General features: G+C 33.9%; 1 pseudogene across 1 annotated transcript; it reads right to left on the bottom strand.

The window, feature by feature from the left end:
• Window positions 1-1,864: 1,864 nt before the first annotated feature.
• LOC102903626 (vigilin pseudogene) lies at window positions 1,865-18,765 on the bottom strand (annotated as a pseudogene). The gene is made up of 4 exons (XR_013048023.1): window positions 18,700-18,765; window positions 15,948-16,021; window positions 7,768-7,839; window positions 1,865-4,042 (listed from the first exon to the last, which is right to left on the bottom strand). The product of XR_013048023.1 is annotated as a vigilin pseudogene (transcript).
• Window positions 18,766-18,970: the final 205 nt, after the last annotated feature.

Raw genomic sequence — 18,970 nt, 5'->3', positions numbered from 1 at the left:
TTCTTTTACTGAAACCAAACTCACCTTGAGTGGAAAGCACAGAGAGATAATTGCTCAGAGAAATTGTACACTGAAGAAGAATGGTTCACAACATCTGAACTTGATAAATGATAGTGAAATGCCACTAGGGGATTACTCTTTAACTCTTGTGAGCTCAAGAGTTAAGAAAGAAAAAAAGCTTGACAGAGGTTTATTTTTCAATTTTTGGTCATCTCAATAATTTTTAATTTTTTTATTGCTATTAATATTCCATTTTGTGCCAACTCCTTGTGGATGTAAAGGCTCATAAAAATTGAAAATTCACATTTGTAGTCAGGCATAGTGGCACATGACTATCATTCCAACATGAGGGAAGTTGAAGTAAGAAAATCAGGAGCTTAAAGCAGGTATTGACTACATGAAACTTTGTCTCAAAAATGAATTATAAAATTTAAAAAGAAAAAAATGATGTTACCTTATAACAGTATTCCTCCCCAAATTGCTATCCATTCCTATTTTTGTCAGGTAGTACCTTGGCAGGATGATATAAGTGAGAGTGTCAGAATTTGCACCTTAGTAAACAAAGTATGTACTAGAAATGCTAGAAGAAAACCAAAATAAAATACAGTATAAAGATATTAAATTCTGTGTGGTGCTAGACATCCACTTACAGTATTTTGGAAAGACCATATGCAGGTGTACAGAAGACTGAGATAACCTAAGTTCTACTCAACATCTTTGCTAGGCGACAACTTCCCAATCTTTCCCCTATAAGCAATGATCTTGGGTTAAACATCTGTGGGAGGATTAAAAAAAAAGCTCAGTGGGACTGCTGGCATACAGCTTTGGTACAGGTACAATATAGAACACACCTGAGCCAGCTTTAAGACTTCAAAGTAGAGCTGTTCTGGAGTTTGGTATGCATGCATTATGCTGACCACTCCGTGGATTAAAGTTACTCCTGATAAAATAACAAGACTTGGGCAATTAGCTCAATAGAAATAAGGTAAATACTAGAGAATATGGATTTGTAAGTCAGATATCAGCTATAGCTGTAGCAATAACCCTTTTAGTAATGACTGACAGTAAAAAATAAATGAACAAAAGAAAACAATCAAACAAACTTGACACAATTAATATAGAATTTACCAGTCCTAAGAGTTCACTGGAAGGAAGATGAAAACAATCTGTTCTTGGGTTCAATTATTTTTCAAGGAAGATTTCTAAAGGATGTGTCTAGATTACTAAAACAAAATTATAAAATTCTCAAGTCCCTCAATGATAGGACCATAATCTGAAAAAAACAACTCCATTAACACAATCTGATGGTCTTTAGCATTTGTGGTCCTCTAGATTACTACTGGTATACTGTATTTGATGTGCAACTACTGCAAAAGCACATCAACACCTAGTAAACTAACCACAACTTGTGTTTCCTCCTATGTTGTAAGCCATGACTTGTGTGAACAAGGCACTTTCCTGTTATGAAAGTTAATTAGAAGTAATGGAGGAAACAGATAAAAAAATTTTTGATTGCACTTTTGTGAAGCAAAGGGGATATGACTTAGTAAAGATATAACAGTAACTTTCTTGTGACATAGTAAAAGTGAGAAATGACATACTAATATACCACGAAAATTAGAAAGCTTGTGTTAATGGACTAACTTAACAGAATATGTTTAAAAGTGTCAGGATCTAGTCCTGAGTGGAAATCATAACTAAGTTGCTGCTACATATTACAAGCATTCAAGCCCAAATCCCTCATTTTCACTGCAATATTAGGTAGTGTCTAAGCAGTGTAATGATGGCAAAGATGTCAGAATTGTATCAGTCATTCAATAGCTACATCGATTTTATAATAAAATTTGACAGCAGTCTCAGATAATCAGTTTGGGACAATTTCCATTTATTTGTTTTAACCGTCGTTATTATGGTCTCCAAGGGTGAGGTTTAGGAGATACTTGATGTTTCAGTTTGGGAAAATCTTCAGAATTGTCCACATGTGGAGGATGTGGGGTGGATTTTGCATGATGAAGAGTATTTCTTTTCCTAAAACTCTTAGGTGTCTTTGCAGCTATGCAGCCAGAACCACCACGCTTAACATGCTCCAGTGGAGGTTCATTCTTTCCAACAGACAGGAAATGTTTCTCAAGAGCCAAGATATAGTCAATTGCGTCTTGTACATTACAGGATGATCCACTCACAATGATGCTAGAATTAGTACAGATTCCTTTTGAAGGTACACGGATGTCTACTTGGAATTTTTCCATGATTCTATGGATGGATTGTCCACCAAATCCAATAATATTGGAACAAACCTGATGGTTCAGTGGGATTTCTTTGGAAACTGTTTTTTCAATCTTACGGAGAAGTTTCATTATTGCATCTCGAGCTCTTAGGATGTTGTCTTTAGAACCCGAAATGGTAATTTGATCTTGCATTGGATTTCTTATTTTATTTGAAAAATGAACAGTGACATTATATTCTGTGCAAATCTGGGAAATAAGTATACCTTTATTACCAAAGATCTTGGAATGATATTTGGGATCTAAACTGAATGTTTGCCTAAAATTTCTTAATGTCCGGTTTTCTATTTCCATTTGTAAAGCTTTTACTTGTTTTTGCAATTTCATCTTGGCTTGTTCTACATTTGCTTCAAGGCCCATAATGGATATGATATGAAAATTTCCTCCGGGTTGTGATACCTGAACATGAACTTCAAATTCCTTTATTAGCTTGCGTAACCCACTTCCTTTGTGCCCAATGATATATGGATGTAGGTGAAAAGGTACTTGGACTTTAGCGGTGACAGGAACAAGAGACTCCAGAGCTTGGGTGGCTGCCGTGCTACTATTTTCTGCTTTGTCCGAAAGAGACATGGTGTCACTTTTGTTTGGAGAAGTCGAAGCAGATACTTTAGTGATATTTTCTCCTTTTTCTTTCCCATTTTCCTGAACTTCTAGATGTGTGTTTGTAGTTGGTTTTTCTGAGTCTGGAAATTTGATTTGAACCTTACAATCTCTTGCAATTTGTTGAATTCTAGAGCATATTGGTCCCATGAGAAAAGGATGGAATTTGGGGGGAATAACACACCGTGTTGTGACTTCGGAACGCAAGGGCTCAAATATCTCTTGAATATGTTTCTTTGCTGCTTCAACACAAGCTTTTGCTCCTTTTATTGTGACTTTTGTACTCTGTTTTCCTGCATATGAAAAGGTAATAAACACACCACCATATTCCTTAATTATTTCTCGTAAAAGCTGTCCCCTTTGCATGATAAAGTAATTGTGGAATTTGGGGTTTATCAGTATGCTATCCTCCACCACATTCTCCAGATCTTTCAGTAAAACCTCTACCTCTTTTTGCACTTCTTTTACAGCCTCTTCTGTTCCTATGATGGTTACTGATTCTTGATCCTTGTTCTTAAAGGTAGGGAAAATGATGCGTGCCCCTGTCTTTTCACAAATTTTATGAAGATTTCCACCATTTTCACTCATAAGAAAATGGTGATATTTTGACTTTACAGGGACAACCACGGAGTAACTCCTGGCTTGCTCTTCTTCTGCAAGTTGTAGAAGTTTGTTCCTAGCCCTTTCAACATTTTTTGCAGGGCCTCTAACAATGACTTTTTGAAGGCCCAATTTACTACTTGGAAAATGAATATAGACTTTGCCACATTCTTCCATGATTGAACTTATCAAAGACTCTTTAGAATCAGATAGGGCTTTGTGTAGACTAGGAGGAACAGAAATTTCCACTTCAGAAACTTTGGCTATGTTTTTATGCATCGAGAGAATCCAGTTATGAGTTAGTTCACGGTTTTCTGGCTTTCTAACAATGACATTATTCTCTAACTTGCAACTTGATGTAAAGTTAACCCTTCCTCTTGAATTTAGATTGGTAGCATGGTTTTCCCTTTGCAAAGGCCTATTTGGATATAGAATGTATTGTCTTTTGGAAGTCATTGTTGATTTTGAAGTATATGCAATCCAGATGATTTGCAGATTATTCAGCAGCAGCCCCAAGACTAAAATACTGCTTGTAGTTGTCTTCTAGCATATTACTGTGTGAGAAGAATAAACACTTTAAAGGCAATTTGTTTCAAAAATAATTGGTAGACAATGAAATAATTAATTAATTTTCCTGAGAATATATTAGAGTTTCACCGATTTACCTATCCTTACATGAGCACAAGGTAAATTCAAATTATACAGACTGTATGAAAACAACCACAACATTTTCAAAAGAAAGTTTATCATTTTAAGTAATCTTATGACATTTATAAACAACTCTTATTCTTCCAAACCCAGAATCATTGTTTTTCACCAGTACCAGCTGTTGTTTCCTAATTATTATTGCAAAAATATAGTTATCTAAGTCTCTAAAGATACTGCATTTAACAGTGTTTGCTATTTTCAGTAAGAATTTTAAAATATATATCTTAGAATAGCAAGTAGCTGTCTGAGTCATCAAATAAAAAGACATGGAACCATTATGGGGACTAAATTGGAAAGGTGATATTGGGGGAAATGGGAGGAGATAAGAGTATAACAAGGAGAGAATAAAATAAAACAATTTTTACATTTTTGAAAAATTACCATGAAACCCATAATGTATAATTAGTATATACTGATAAAAGTATAAAAAAATCACATATTCCATGTGTTCAATTTATGGGATTTTAGTAAATTTAGAGTTTACAAAAAATATCTTAATTCAACTGCAGAAGGTTCCCATCACTTACATGGGTCCCCCATGCTCATTTATAAAATGGTCTGCACAAAAACCTCAGTTACTTGTTTGAGTACTGTTTTGAGATCCACATTTGTTGAGATATAATGTATATTCTTCTTTTAATTCTAAAAAACCACCCCATTTCTGTTTAGAGCCCCTTAAAGATTGTTTTGACTGACATTCTTTCCTGGGTCCACCTCCTCTTGTAGGAGTCTACATATTAAGTTATTAATGCATACTTCTTTGAACTCATTCTATCCACAGTATTCTTTCTGTATGCAATATAATTTAGACTCATACCTTGGAATACCACTGAAATAGCCGCTAATCACTCCTCAAATATACAATGCTATCTCCTCGCTTCAGTGTTTATGTAACCATAAGCCACCTTAGTATCATCAAATGAATAACTCATAGTCCTTTGAAACTTATTCAATCTGTTTATCTATTAATATCCGGATTTTATTGTTTGAACTATATTTTACTTTGTTTGCTTGTGTTTTCAAGACAGGGTTTCTCTGTATAACAACTCTGGCTGCCCTGGAACTCACTTTTTAGAAGAGGCTTGCCTCAAACTCACAGATATCCACCTGCTTCTGCCTCCTTAGTGCTTGGATTAATGGCATGCACCTGCACAGCCTAGATTGAACTGTACTGGAATTTTATAAATACGTACTGATTTTCCTAAAGCTTGCCAAGTATTTAATGCCATTTTTAATTTCATTCCTGCATTTCTATTATGGTATTAATAAGTACTGACTGAAATGCTATACCTTCTCTCTCGCATTTTTTTCTAATTTACCATGCTGTTGTTAAACTAGTCCATCTCTTGCTTGGTCCTTGTCTCATGTATTTGTCTTTTGGGCCCCAAACACATATACACGCTTATAAACTTTCTTTTTCTACTTAACATCTCCTTTTTTTACTTCTAAGATAGTAACATCTACACTTTCTCCTTTATTTCTTTATAGAAACTTGTTTTTATATTCAGGTGTCTAAAGAAATACCTAAGTTATTCTTATTATATAGCTATTTAATCAGAAACAAATTGTAAAATATTATTCTTAACTGACTTTTTGTATACTTTTATCACCTATTACATATAATTCCTAAATAGGTGTATGCACTTACACTTATCTTAAGTTTTATAAGTAGCAAAATGATAAAATAGCAGAATATTGACCATTTACTAAGTGTTTCTATATCAACTATATCAGAAATGAATATAGGTATAAAGATAGACAATTTACTACAGGAACAGTGTATTTACATCACCCCCCTTTTTCCCCACTCCATCTAACCTCATGCCTTCCACTTCCTCTCAAATTCATGATCTCTTAATTTTTATTGTTACACAAACAAACACACAGACACATGCACACATATACACAAGCACACACACACACACACAAACGCATAGCTCATTTCTCATTGCTCATATCATATGTATGCATTTAGGGTTGCACTACAGCATATAGTTGAAAGTCAACTTTTCTAGTGTAGTCTTTAATCTTTCAAATCATATTTAAATCTTAATTGCAACATCACCTTGTAACAGAGCTCATCACTGGATGATTAACTGCATAAGCTTTCTGTTTGATATTTTGTTCTTTTCTCTATCATCTATATTATTATTTTTAAGTGACAATTCTACTCTATCATTGACTCCTATTGTCAGCTTCCCCTGCCAGGTATCTTTATGTCAAACATGTTGTCTGTCCATTGTGTACTTGCATTGCCTAGTAGGACTTGTGTCATATTTTAGGTGTTAAAACCTCCCTTTTTTGAATAACATTAAAATGATAATCAAAAGATCAATGGAAAAAACTTACAAGATATTATGTTGAATACAAAATGGTACTGAAAATCAATCAGAATACATAGTCAGAAAATAAATGCTAGATGTGAAAGAGATAAATGTGCATATTGAATTAAGGACAAATCATTTTTTTAATTTTGAGAAAAGTATAAGTATCTATGACATTATTCTACTCATGATACAAGAAAGTAATAAAGGTTTTAACAATATTAAGTGTTGACTAGCACAATTCTTAGTCTCAGTTACTGGGGATTTATATTGATACTAATTGACACTAGTCTGGAAATTTTACTAATCAATTAACCAATCCTTATATGGACTGGAATGAGCAAATAAGGGATTAAGCTAATGTAAATGTCAAGTGGCAGAATCAGATTTTAAATAACTTGATAAATATATAACAACTTTCTAAACTCTTTACCTGAGAGTTTAAAAATACTGTTTGTAACTCAGGTGATCAAATGCAAAGCCTTGTACACACTGGCATGCAATAGCCCTAGACCTTAGTGGTAAATATCACTAAGCCAATACGTTAGACCTTAGTGCCAAATTTCTAAGAAGAGAAATACATGTCTAATTGTATCAAGAAACATTTATCTAGATGCTCATGCTAAAAATAGTCTTACAGTAAAAAGTACTTCAAAATGCTATATTCATCTTTTCACTGAAAATGTGATAATAGAAGATAAATTAACATGCCAATATAAGGAGGTATCAATAATCAAAATATTGAGTAAAAGGATTTATAATTTTATAGCATGGTATTTCTACTTATGGTGAAAATCACATTTAAAAATTAAACAAGATAACACATTGTTAATTGTTGGTGTATATATTTATACACAGATGTAGTAAAACTATATTTGTAGAAGGAAATATTAAATGAATGTGTTTGAGATTAGAAAAGTATGTGATTTCTTCAATACATTAGTTTATAAAAATATTGTTGGAATTTTCATGATAAAACTTTAAAGAAGCAAATACAAACAGATGAAATGACTGTGGTTCATGTATTTTAGTGTATATAACTACACATACACACATGCATACATGTGCAAAATAATCAAAATATTGAATACATATAATTTTATAGCAGAATGTCAACTCTACTAATAGCTAAAATTACATTTAACTGCTAATCTGTGTCACACATTGTCAATATGTGGTGTTTGTGTTTTATACACAAATATGTGTACTTGTATATGTATATAAATATATATAATAAAAAGACTTACCAAATTATAGATGATTTTCTTACAAATTTTCTAACCTGCATCAAGTCTCCTTTGTAAATGGCTTTTGAGACTCTGTATACAAAAAGAGAGACTTAGGTAAACTTCATGTCACACAGAGTAACACAAACTTATTCTTAATTTTAAATTCATTTTTTCTCTTATTGAAAATAGTTTTGTTTCACACAATATATCCTGATTATAGTTCCCCTCACTCTACTCCTCCTAATTCCTTCTCACCTTCCCTCCCATAAGAGCATTTTATCATGTGGTACGTGTGTGTTATTGTTTTTTATATTAAAATTTATTTACTTAAAAATTATATGTATGGGTAAATTGTCAATATGTGTGTCAGTGTGCCATGTGCATGTAGTCCCCATAGAGGTAAAAAGAGGGTTTTGGGTACTTAATCTGGAATTACAGATGGTCTTTAGCTACCATGTTAACTGAACCTGAGTTTTCTGCAAGAGGAACCAGTGCTCTTAACCACAGAGCTATCTCTCCAGCCCAAATGATTGTACTTCATAAAAGAATTTCCAGACATCAGTAGAAATGAACATCCTTTCTTTGTCCCTCATATAAGCATATGATCCTATTTTTCCCCAAAGGTTCTGTGTAGAAGATTTTACATGCTAACTGTATTTAAGAAAACTATTTATCTGGATTATGATTTAGACCCTTCATATGTTAATTTGCAGTAAAAAATATTGCTTAATCTGTGACTGTCTTATTTGAATCTATTAGGTCATATGTAAAAAATATATTGTACAGTTTCTTGCACATAACTTTTTTGAAGCATCTACTAGCTGATGTGTAGCTGAATGGTATTTCATTTACCCAGCAGTCATTATTTCCCATGTTTGATCCCAAATACAACTAAAATTAACATTGCAAAGCCCCCTTCTCCATCAGAAGCCAGGCCAGCACCCAGATCCCAAGGTAAGACCCACCCTCCTAGACCAACAACACTCCCCCAGAACCCACCCAGCCAAACCCAAATAGTCCCTCCTCTCCTTATCACCCTATCCCACCTGGGTTCACCTTGAGTAGAAACTCCATGCTCCCACAGAGGCCACACAAACAACCAGATCCCCAAAGGGCATACAAGCACCCTGAACCCCAGAGGACTCAGATGAGAAAACCAGAGAGGAAACAAAAAACAAGGAACAAAACACCAATTCAACAAGGACAAACTCAGAAATGGGCACCTACACCTATAATTGTCCCAAACCCAGATGCTTAAATGCCAATGTAAGAACACAATCAACAATAGCCAGGGCAATGTATCACCACCAGAGCCCAGCCATCCAACTACAGCAAGACCTGAACATTCCAACATAACTAAAGTATGAGAAATAATCTTAAAACAAACTTTATAAAGATGATAGAGGGATCCATAAGAGGAAATTAATCAATCCCTAAAGAAACTGAGGGAAAAACAAAAAACAGAGAAAACTAATGAATCCCTTAAAGAAAGCCAAGAAAAAGACAAGCAGTTGAAGAAAATGAAAAAAAAATGTACAAGAAATGAAAATGGAAATAGAAGCAATAAAGAAAACACAAACTAAGGGAATTCTGGGAGTGGGATATCTAGGTAAGTGAACAGGAACTACAAAGACAAGTATCAACAATAGAATAAAAGAGGTGGAAGAGAGACTATCAGGCATTGAAGATATGATAAAAGAAATAGATAAATCGGTCAAAGAAAATATTAAATACAAAAAAAATCCCTGACACAAAATATTCATGAAATCATTAAATCTGGGACACCATGAAGAGACCAGACCTAATAATAGAAATAGAAGAAGGAAAAGAATCTCAGCTCAAAGGCCCAAAAAAATTATTTTAACAAACTCAGAAGAAAATTTTCCTGACCTAAAAAAGGACATGCCAAGAAAAGTACAAGAAACTAACATCATCAAATAGATTGGACCAGAAAAGAAAGTCCTCTCACCACATAATAACCAAAACACTAAACACACATAACAAAGAAATAATATTAAAAGCTGTGAAAGAAAAAGTCCAAGTAACATATAAAGGCAGACCTATTAGAATTATATATTCAACATCTCAATGGAGACTTAAAAAGCCAGAAGGGTTTGGACAGATGTCCTGCAGACTCTAACATAACACAGATGCCAGCCCAGTTTACTATATTCAACAAAACTTGCAGTCACCATAGAGTGAGAAAACATGATATTCCATGAAAAGTCAAATTTAAGCAATATCTATCCACAAATCCAGTCCTACAGAACATACTAGAATGAAAACTCCAACTCAAGGAGGTTAACTACACCAAAAAAATACAGACAATAAATAATCTCACACCAGCATAACCTTAAAAAGTGAAACATACACACACATACATACACACAAACACATAACACACTACCAACACCACCAAGAACAACATAATAACAGGAATTAACAATCAGTGGACTCAATCCCCCATTAAAAAAACAAAGACTAACAGAATGGATCTGAAAACAGGATCCACCCTTCTGCTACATATGAGAAACATACCTCAACATAAAAAATACACATTACCTCAGAGGAAAAATTTGGGAAAATATTTCCAAGCAAATAGACCTAAGAAACAAGCTGGAGTATCTGTTCTAATATAAAAAAATAGACTTCAAGTCAAAGGTAATCAAAAGAGATGGAGAAAAACACTTCATACTCATCAAAGGAAAAATCAACCAAGATGTGTTTTTTTCAATTCTTAATATCTATGCCCCAAACACAAGGTCACCCATGTTTGTAAAGGAAACACTGCTAAAGCTTAAATCACACTTGACCCTCACACAGTGATAGTAAGACACTTCAATACCCCAGTTTCACCAAAGGACAGACCATCCAGACAAATCTAAACAGAGAAATACTGGAGCTAACAGATGTTATGAATCAAAAGGACCTAGCAGATACCTATAGAACACTTCACCCAAACACAGAAGAATATACTTTCTTCTCAGCACTTCATGGAGCAGTGACTACATACTCAGTGACAAAGAAGTCTCAACAGACAAAGGAAAATTGAAATAATCCCCTGCATCCTATCAGACCATCATGAATTAAAGTTGGATTTAAACAACAAAAACAACAAAAAGCCTACAAACTCATGGAACCTGAACAACTTTCTACTGGATGACTACTGTGTAACAGTAGAAATGAAGAAATAAAATACTTCCTAGAATTCAAGGGAAATGAATACACAACATACTTACAGGATATAATAAAAAGCGGTGGTAAGAGGAAAGTTCATAGCACTAAGTGCCTGCATAAAGAAATTGGAGAGATCTCATACTAGCAACTTAACAGCACACATGAAAGCTCTAGAACAAAAAGAAGCAAACAGAGCAAAGAGGAGTAGATGGCAGAAATAACCAAAGTGAGGTCTGAAATTTAAAAAATAAATGGCAAAAATAAAACAATACAAAGAATCAATGAAACAGAGAGTGGTTCTTTGAAAAAATCAACATGATAGACAACTCTTATCAAGTTACCTAAAAGAGAGACAATATCCAAATTAACAAAATCAGAAGAGAAAATGGACACATAGAAACAAACACCAAGGAAGTATACAGAATTATTAGGTCATACTTCAAAAACCTATACTCCACACAATTGGAAAATCTAAAAGAAATGGAATGTTTTCTTGATAGATACCACTTAAAAAAGTTAAATCAAGATGAGATAAACAATCTAAATAGATCTATAACCCATGAGGAAAGAGAAACATTCATTAAGTCTCCCAATATCTCTCTCTCTCTCTCTCTCTCTCTCTCTCTCTCTCTCTCTCTCTCTCTCTCTCTCTCTCTCTCTCTCACACACACACACACACACACACACACACACACACACATAGGGCCAGACAGCTTTATGCAAAAACACTCAATAAATTATTTGCAAACCAAATCCAAAAACACATCAAAAAGATCATCTACCATGGTCAAGTAAGCTTTATCTCAGAGATGTAGGGATGGTTCAACATATAGAAATCTGTCAATGTAATTCAACATATAAACAAACTGGGAGAAAAAAAATATAATCATTTCATTATATCCTGAAGAAAAACCTTTGATAAAATCCAAGACCCACTTCATGATATGTCTTAGCAAGATTGTAGATTTAAGAGAAATATCTAAACATAATAAAGGCAATATACAGTAAATCTATAGCCAACATCAAATTAAATGTACAGAAACTCAAAGAAACTCCATTAAAATCAGGAACAAGATAAGGATGTCTACTCTCTCCATATCTATTCTATATTTTACTTGAAATTGTAGTTAGAGAGATAAGACAACTAAAGGAGATCAAAGGTATATAAATTGGAAGGGAAGAAGTCAAAGTACCTCTATTTGTAGGTGATAGAATAGTATATATAAGCGACCCAAAAAATTTATTAGTGATCTCCTACAGGTGAAAAACACCTTCAGCAATGTGGCTGGATACAAGATTGATTTAAAAAAAATTCAGTGGCCTTCCTATATACAAATGGCAAAAGGGTTGAGAAAATAATAATTGAAATAACAATAACCACAAATATTATATCTTAGGGTAACTCCAACCAGACTAGTGAAAGACCTATATGAGAAGAACTTCAAGTCTTTGACAAAAGAAATAGAATATATGAGAAGATGGAAAGATCTTTCATGTTCATAGATAAGCAGGATTAACTTAGTGATAATGGCAGTTTGCCACAAAGAGTCAACAGATTCCACTCAGTTCCTATTAAGATCTCAACACAATACTTTACAGACCTAGAAAGAAAAATATTCAGCTTCATAGGGAGAAACAAAACAAAACAACAAAAACCCAACAGAATAGGTAAAACTGTCCTGTACAATAAAAGAACTTCTAGAGGTATCACCATCCCTGACCTCCAACTGTGTTACAAAGCTATAGTAATAAAAAACACATGGTATTGGCATAAAAAGAGAGTGGTTGATCAATGGAATGGAATAAAAATAACCCAGACATATGTCCATATACCTATAGACAACTGATTTTTGACAAAGAAGCTGGAAATATAAGATGGATAAAAGAAACCATCTTCAACGAATGGTGCTGATTTAATTGGATGTCAGTATGTAGAAGAATACAAATAGATATATAACTATTACTCTGCACAAAATTCAAGCCCAAGTGGATTAAAAGACCTGAACATAAAACCAAATACACTGAACCTTATAGAAGAGAAAGTGGGAAATAGTCTTAAACACATTGGCAAAAGAGAGAACATATTGAACCAATAGCACAGGCACAAAGATTGACAATTAATAAGTGGGACCTTGCTGGGGATGCTGTGAATGTGTTGCTCTGATTAATTGATAAATAAAATGCTAATTGGCCAGTAGCCAGGCAGGAAGTATAGAATAGTCAGGACAAGCAGAGGAGTGAATGCTGAGAGGTGGAAGGCTGAGTCAGGAGACGCCAGCCTGCCATCCAGGGAACAACATGTAAAGGCAACAGGTAAAGCCACAGAACACATGGCGACATATACATTAATAGAAATGGGTTAATTTAAGATATAAAAACTAGATAGCAAGAAGCCTGCCACAGTTATACAGTTTATAAGTAATATAAGTCTCTGTGTGTTTACGTTAGTCCAAGCGGACAGCCACAGGGCCGTGGAAGCTGAGCTGAACCAGGAAAGCTTTAGCTATGGGACCTCATGAAACTGAAAAATTTCTGTAAGGCAAAGGACACAGTTAATAAGACAAAACGGCAGCCAACAGAATGGGAAAAGATTTTCAACAACCTCACATCTGACAGAGGTCTAATATCCAAAATATATAAATAATTCAAGAAACTAGAAATAAAAAAAAAAACAATGATCCAATTAAAAAATGGAGTATAGACCTACAGACCTAAACCAAATTTTTAAATGGAGGAATCTCAAATGGCCAAGAAGCACACGAAGAATGTTCAACATCCCTAGCCATCAGAGAAATGCAAATTAAAAATGATTTGAGATTCTCTCTTATAACTGACAGAATGGCTAAGATCAAAAACATAAGTGACAGCTCATGCTGACAATGATGTGGAAAAGGGGGAACATTCCTACATGGCTGGCGGGAGTGAAAATTTGTACAGCCACTTTGGAAATCAATACGGCAGTTTCTCAGAAAAATTGGAAATCAATCTACCCAAGAACCAGCCATATACCCAAAATGCACTCCATCCCACCACAATGACACTTGCTCAACTGTATTCATAGCAGCTTTATTCTATATCCAGAAACTTGAAACAGTCTAGATGTCCTTCAACTGAATAATAGATAAAGAAACTGTGGTACATTTACACAACATAGTATCATTCAGCTATTAAAAACAATGACATCATTAAATATTCAGGCAAATGGATGAAACTAAAAAATAATTTTGAGTGAGGAAACCCATACGCGGAAAGACACACATGGTATGTCCTCACTGATAAGTGAATATTAGCTGGAAAGTAAAGTAAAACCATGCTAAAATCCACAGACCCAAAGAAGCCAAGTAAAAAGGAAAGCTGGGGGTGAGATATATGAATCTCCTTGAAAGAGAGAACTAGAATAGACATCTGGAATGGAGTGGAGAAGAGGTGTGTAGGGGTGGTGATTGGAACAGGAGGGATCAGATGGAGGGAGAATGGAGGGCGAGAGTACTGAGAGAGACAACTGAAATTGGTGAGGCATCTTGGAGACAAGATAGAAACTAGTGCAATGGAAACTCCCAGGAATCTGTGAAGGTGACCCTAGCTGACACTCCCAGCAGTGGGGCAAATGGAGCCTGAAGTGGACATCTCCTTTAACCAGGCGAGACTTCCAGGGAGGGAGGGATTGAGACACCAACCCAGCCACATAACCTTTGACCTACAATTTATCCTGCATACAAGATGTGCTGGGATAAAGATGGTGCAGAAATTGTGGGAGTGGCCAACCCATGACTGAGACCCATGCCACAAGAGGTAGCCCACCCCTGATACTACCTTAAGGGAAAGGAACCAGTCTAAATAGCCCAGAGTCCTAGGATAGAACCAAATACAACTGGTAAAAAAAAAGTCAATGAAATGATTCCTAATGATATTCTGCTATATTCATAGATTGGTGCCTAGTTCAATTGTCATCAGAGAGGCTTCATTCAGGTACTGATGGAAACATATTCAGAGACCCACAAACCAAACATTAGACAGAACCTGGAGAACCCTATGGAAGAAGGGGGAAGGATTGTAGGAGCCAGAGGGGTCAAGGACACTACAACAAAACCTACAGAATCAACTAACCTGGGCTCATAGGGGCTCACAGAGTCTGAACAGAGAACCGGGAACCCTGTATGGGACTGACCTAGGCCCTGTGCACATGCCACAGTTGAGCAGCTTAGTCTTTTGAAACTCCTAACAGTGGGAGAAGGGTCTGTTTTTGACACTTTGGGCAGGTTTTGGGACCCTTTTCCTCATACTGGTATGCCCCTTCCAGCCTTAATATAAGGAGAGGTGCCTATTTTTACTGCAACTTGATATGCCATATTTGGATGATATCCCTAGGAGGCTACCCATTTCTGAAGGGAAACCAAGGAGGAGTGGATTGTTGGTGGCAGAGAGGAGGTGGCAGGGAGGGGCTGGGAGAAAAGGAGGGAGGGGAAACTGCTCAGGATGCAAATATAAATAATAACAATTAATAATAATAATAAATATCTTCAAAATAAAAAAGAGTGCAAAATTTATGTTGTTTAACATCAAATAAAATATTCTATGTCTATGTAAAAAAATCACATTACAGATTAACCAAGCTCTTGAAGTGCTATGTTTTCATGAAAAAAAAATTAGTAACAATTGTTTTGTATTTATCATTTACACAGGGAAGAGTAAGGATGACTTTAAATACTTCTTTGTATTTAATATTTTTCTCAAAAGGCTACATTTTACCATTATGAAGTAGCAGGAGAAGCTAATTGCATTATTGTTCTACCAAGGGCTGTCCAGTGCAGACAGATAATTTTATTTGATATTTTAATTGTGATGTCTGATCTACTTAAAAATAAATTATCTTGATTTTATTAGACATTCCTTATGCAGAAATAAATCTTGAACAGAACTACAACAAAAATGATGTTTCAAATGATGTTTAAACTTACTTTTTCTTCTAGTTCAGTTTGCAAGTGTTCCTTTGATGATAATTTAAGAAAGCATAAACTCACCTTTTAACATTCCAAAACAATAGATGACGATAGCTTCATGGAACTGCTGATTTGCCTTAATATGAAGCGAAAAGCTGAAAATAAATTGGTAGTCTTCCATTATCTGAAACTTAGAGTGTTTCAGTATTCTTTAAAATATGATCCTCTTATCAAATGCATGCTATAAATTGAAATGGATAATAGAGTAAATATATGTATATATGCATATATATACTCTATTTTATATATATACTCTATTTATTCATATACCTGAAGAGCTACAACATCATTTTGTTATTCAATATTATGCTTTCATGTTGTGAATAAATGATATCTACACACAATTTCTCTCAGGAAATTTGGCAAGTATTATAAAACCCTATAGTGAGGTAATTTAATATTGACACTACCAAAAAGTTAAATATTTATCATAAATAAATTTTGTTAAATCAAAATGAAAGTTTGTCAACTGAATTTGAAATGTTGCAACCAATATAATTTTGATTATATGTATGAACATGCTCCTGTGTGCACATTTGTGTATAGGTGTGTAAATTTTCCCCTTTAACAGTGAAATTAATTTTCAAATAGGTTCAAATTTTCTCTTAAGCTCTTTATACACAAAGTTACTTAGTTCACTCTGGTAAATTCTTAATACTATAGCAATTATTTTTATACATTAAATATTTATGTGATTTTTTTACATTTGTCATTAAATGTTAGCACATTGGATGACAAGAAATTTTTTGTAGCATCTATGAATGTCAACAAATTTATCTCTCTTAATAATTTAATGTGGTACATTTCAACACCAGAATTTTATAAGCATTTTTGTCTTCCAATCTCTCTCACGTAAAATTCAAAATTTGTGTGACATAATTTCTCAAATTTTATAAATATTATTCTAATAAAAGTCATAAACATGATGCCAGAAAAATGTAAGATTACGAAAAATCCTAATGGACTTTGTGACGTGGCACAAAAAATAACCTAACCGAAGTTTATACATGGTCACATGATATTAGTTCATGCAATAACAGTAAATAAATAATTTATTCAGATGATAGATGAAAATTGAATGATTATAGATAAATATTAATGTACTTATATGCAGAAGAAATTTATAAGATATATTAATAAAATATTAATTTACTTATGTGAAAATGAAATTTATATGACAAACTAATGAAATAGTAAAATAATAATAATAGTGATAGTAGTGCTAATATGAATAGTAATCATGCATATAATAATTTGATCAGGATAGATATTAAAATATAAATAATAAGGGAAGATAATATTTATCAGAACAAAAATGCTCAAATTATGCAGGTATATACATGAATCTAGTATATATGCAAAAATTAAAGAATAAATTATATGACCTGTTATGGATAAGTTATGAGATGATTCTGACCTGAGATAATTCTGCTATTTTATAGGTGACTTCCCAGGCCAAGTTTGAATTTTCAGGAAATCATTTCTCATCCTGAGAAAGACTAACCGAACTAGACACATGCTCTGAATACTAGAATTGAATAAACCTCATATATATATATATATGTGTGTGTGTGTGTGTGTGTGTGTGTGTGTGTGTGTGTGTGTGTAAGTATTGTATAATAATTCAAAAATACCAATTGAAAAACATATATAAAGAAAAATAAGTAAAAGATATTATAAGACAAAATATATGCAGCATATAGAGATGATGAAATAATAATGTTCAAGGTGTGTTGATAGAACCAAACAATACAAAAAAATTAAAAATGAAGTTTAAAATAAAGTATTATCATGCTGTATGCTAGAATAATGAAAATAAAGAAACCAGTATCGCCGGGCGGTGGTGGCGCACGCCTTTAATCCCAGCACTCGGGAGGCAGAGGCGGGCGGATCTCTGTGAGTTCGAGGCCAGCCTGGACTACCAAATGAGTCCCAGGAAAGGCGCAAAGCTACACAGAGAAACCCTGTCTCGAAAAACCAAAAAAAAAAAAAAAAAAAAAAAAAAAAAAAAAAAAAAAAAAAAAAAAGAAACCAGTATTTATATAATCTTCCATAAGTATAGTCAAGTATAAATTGAGAAACTGACAAGAGTCTATAAATTCTAATAAAACATTAAACAATGTTTCACCTGCTTGCTGGTGAAATATCTAAGAGGATAAGGTAGATTGGAAACATTGAGTCTAATAAGTTTGACAGGACAATTGAGGATTGTGAGGAATCTGACTTTACAGTATAGTCTGACAAATATAGTCATATATCGTATTAAGGCTGACCTAGATTAATATTGAATACAAATACAAACTCAAGAATATGAAATTTTGAGAAAAATGACAAGAAAGACATTCAGGAAAGTCTTTTCATATGAATATAAGTAACAAAAAGTATGAATTTGGAAAAGATTATGACTTCACAATGAAAAAAAAAATAAGATGGCCTCCAAGTTCCCAAGTTCCTCCAGTGTATTTCAATTTAAGATACTAAATCTTAACACAAACAGAAAATAACACATTCTCATAGTTGGTTATTAAATATATTGTAAGGAAAGAAATAAGGAAAATGTAATTTAGAAAGAGTAATCACAGACTCAAAAGTAGGCATGAGATACTATTGAAAAATAGGCCAACCAATCAGAATGAAATATAAAAGGTGCTACACTCAGAAGACATGAACTAAACAATTGTATCAAACCTCTGTATAATCTACTAGAACTCTTAAAAGTAAAATAAAAGTTATTTTTCACCAAAACTCCAAAAATGTTAACAAATAATCTTACCTGGAAAGGATGAACTACCAGACTGGACTAAGTTTGGCCTTACTGAGTGTACATAAAGGTTCCCATGACAATAGAATTTTGAGGGAGATGACCTCACAAGGAGTAAGCCAACCAAGGTGGCTGAATATTACCAATGCCAGAAAGGGACAAATCAATGTTATAAAGATTTAAATAGGGCTGGAGAAATGGCTCAGGGGTTAAGAGTACTGGCTGCTCTTCCAGAGGTCCTGAGTTCAATTCCCAGCATCCACATGGTGGCTCACAAACAAAT

This window comes from Peromyscus maniculatus, chromosome X (assembly GCF_049852395.1).
Source record: "Peromyscus maniculatus bairdii isolate BWxNUB_F1_BW_parent chromosome X, HU_Pman_BW_mat_3.1, whole genome shotgun sequence".
Taxonomy (NCBI): Eukaryota; Metazoa; Chordata; class Mammalia; order Rodentia; family Cricetidae; genus Peromyscus; species Peromyscus maniculatus.
Note: the sequence above shows the minus strand (reverse complement) of the source record. Positions and strands in the feature narration are given on the sequence as shown.